The sequence below is a fragment of the Schistocerca americana genome, chromosome 4, assembly GCF_021461395.2.
Source record: "Schistocerca americana isolate TAMUIC-IGC-003095 chromosome 4, iqSchAmer2.1, whole genome shotgun sequence".
Classification (NCBI taxonomy): domain Eukaryota; kingdom Metazoa; phylum Arthropoda; class Insecta; order Orthoptera; family Acrididae; genus Schistocerca; species Schistocerca americana.
The window spans coordinates 799,877,475-799,880,796 of record NC_060122.1 but is presented as its reverse complement, the minus strand read 5'-3'; the positions used below and the strand labels follow the sequence as shown (position 1 = coordinate 799,880,796).

General features: G+C 47.1%; 1 non-coding gene across 1 annotated transcript; it reads left to right on the top strand.

Annotated features, from left to right (window-relative positions):
- Nucleotides 1-467: 467 nt before the first annotated feature.
- Trnat-agu lies at nt 468-541 on the top strand. Its single transcript has one exon. It is a non-coding gene; the product is annotated as a tRNA-Thr (tRNA).
- The last annotated feature ends 2,781 nt before the right edge of the window (nt 542-3,322 follow it).

The following is a 3,322-nucleotide window of genomic DNA, read 5'->3' as shown; positions in this document are numbered from 1 at the left end:
GGATTCGAACCTGCGACCCTAGCGGTCGCGCGGTTCCAGACTGAAGCGCCTAGAACCGCTCGGCCACAGTGGCCGGCTTTAAAGAGTCAAAGATGTCCCCTGTGTCTCAAGCACATATTCAGAGAGTGCAAGCTGCCTACTTACTCACTGCCCAGAAGTCAATTCGTCGTGCGTCATCGAATTGTTGGACGCAAGATTAGCTGTGAATAAGGTATATGATTGCGAGGTGTATGTTCTTTCGGACACCATGCACTCAGTATAACCGATTAGCCTCGATGGGCAATGAGTCCACCTTCTTCAGCGCGGACACATAATTACGTCTGACCTCCTGCGGGAATCACAAAAATAGCGAGCACGGAGGACATGGACTGGGACTGAGGGTAGGTGGCGCTAGGGGGGGGGGGGGGTTAGTGTGGGTCGGCCGACAGGTGTGCCAACACAGTCCGCGCAGGTAAAGATAAACACTATGTCTGGGTGGCGCAATGGTTAACGCACCTGCCTAGTAACCAGGAGATCCCGGGTTCGAATCCCGGTCTGGCATACCTTTTCACTCGTCGCCGCTGATTCCGCGTCAAGTCAAGATGCAGCTGACATCCATAGTTTCTTCCCTTGCCTTGCCTTTCCTTTCCTTTCCTTTCCTCCACCTTCAGTTTACATACAATGCCAATTAAGTGTTACATAAACGGTTATGCCGTTTTGTGCACGCAGATGATCCAAGCGTTGCAACCAAATGATTGTCCTCTGCGGTACCGTTCTCGTGTTGCATGGTAGCCGCCATAGATACTATGACTGCCTGAAGAAGTGCAACGTCCCAACAAAGCACTATTTTGCATTTCTGGGCATGTGAATCGCCACAGCCTTAAGATTTGGGGCTCCGAAAACCCACACAACACACGTAAACACTTCTGCGATATCTCGAAGCTTAATGTTTTGTTTGGCCTAGTTTATGACAAGGTGATATTCCCATTATATTCGCAGAGAAAACCATAACATGAAATGTTTACCTGGGCGCACCTGAACTGTTCCTTCTAGGACAGATCGAAGAGCTGCAGCCATCGATCACCTCCAGCATGATGTTGCACCCCAACATTGGAGTTTGGACGTTCAACGTGCGCTGAATGACAAATTATCTGAGAGCTGGGAGCTGGTTGGGTCGTGATGATCCCACCGCATAGTCCCCGCGCTCTCCCAATGTCACACCATTGAACTTGTTTCTGTAAGTTTACGTGGAGGATCACATACACACAACACTAGTCACTGACGTCGCTACCCTTCGAGCAGGAATCGGTAAAGCAATCACCCTGTTGATGCTGCAATGCAGAGTTCGCATGTCACCTCGATGTTGCAGGAGCGGTGAGTGGCGCACACCTTGAAATTCTGGCATAAGAGGGAAAAAAATATATAACCTTTGAGACCTGATTAACGTTTCACAAGAAACCACAATGCTATGTCTGTAATAGTTTCCAAGTTATGACGGGACCTTATGAACATGCTACATGGCTTATACCAGTTTGCTTGTTGTAAGTCATTGATGATTTAAGGAAAACACTCGAAAACGTCACGTCATTCTTCATCACGGCAATGCCAGCTTTCAAGCATCTCATTATGTGGTGGAGAAAACTATCGGAGTGACGTCTGATTGTTCAACGACACCCCATTTGTCGCCTGAAGACGTCTTATTGTTCTCTCAGGTGAAACATAAAGTGCGTGCACAGTGATTATCATCCCTACAAGTAGCATCTGAATCCTACCAAAACCATATTTTGAGTGAACAACATCAGACAGGTAAACATTTTCAGAACAAAATGTTTCAAATGGATCTAAGCACTATGGGACTTAACATCTGAGGTCATGTTCCCTAGATTTAGAACTACTTAAACCTAACTAACATAAGGACATCCCACACAACTATTCCCGAGGCAGGATTCGAACCTGCGACCGTAGCAGCAGCGCGGTTTTCAGAACAGGTTCGACAGCACGCTGTAGAGGGTGTTTCACAATTCATGTTACACACTTCCATAGGTTGTAGAGGGGACATAGTAGATCAAGTTTTACATAGGAGCCCATGTCCGGAAACGTCGTCCAACGACGCTACAGAGAGTCAAAGTTATAGACTCCGGCGCCTGTAAATGTATGTATACAGGGTGAGTCAACTAACATTACCGCTGGATATGTTTCGTAAACCACATCAAATACTGACGAATCGATTCCACAGACAGAACGTGAGGAGAGGGGCTAGTGTAATTGGTTAATACAAACCATACAAAAATGCACGGAAGTATGTTTTTTAACACAAAACTACGTTTTTTAAATGGAACCACGTTAGTTTTGCTAGCACGTCTGAACATATAAACAAATACATAATCAGTGCCGTTTGTTGCATTGTAAGATGTTAATTACATCCGGAGATATTGTAACCTAAAGTTGACGCTTGAGTACCACTCCTCGCTGTTCGATCGTGTGTATCGGAGAGCACCGAATTACGTAGGGATCCAAAGGCAACGGTGATGGACCTTAGGTACGGAAGAGACTGGAACAGCACATTACGTCCACATGCTAACACCTTTTTATTGGTCTTTTTCACTGACGCACATGTACATTACCATGAGGGGTGAGATACACGTACACGGATGGTTTCCGTTTTCAATTACGGAGTGGAATAGAGTGTGTCCCGACATGTCAGGCCAATAGATGTTCAATGTGGTGGCCATCATTTGCTGCACACAATTGCAATCTCTGGCGTAATGAATGTCGTACACGCCGCAGTACATCTGGTGTAATGTCGCCGCAGGCTGCCACAATACGTTGTTTCATATCCTCTGGGGTTGTAGGCACATCACGGTACACATTCTCCTTTAACGTACCCCTCAGAAAGAAGTCCAGAGGTGTAAGATCAGGACAACGGGCTGGCCAATTTATGCGTCTTCCACGTCCTATGAAACGCCCATCGAATATCCTGTCAAGGGTCAGCCTAGTGTTAATTGCGGAATGTGCTGGTGCACCATCATGCTGGTACCACATACGTCGACGCGTTTCCAGTGGGACATTTTCGAGCAACGTTGGCAGATCATTCTGTAGTAACGCGATGTATGTTGCAGCTGTTTGGGCCCCTGCAATGAAGTGAGGACCAATGAGGTGGTCGCCAATGATTCCGCACCACACATTTACAGTCCACGGTCGCTGTCGCTCTACCTGTCTGAGCCAGCGAGGATTGTCCACGGACCAGTAATGCATGTTCCGTAGATTCACTGCCCCGTGGTTTGTGAAACCCGCTTCATCGGTAAACAGGTAGGACTGCAACGCATTCTCTGTTAATGCCCAT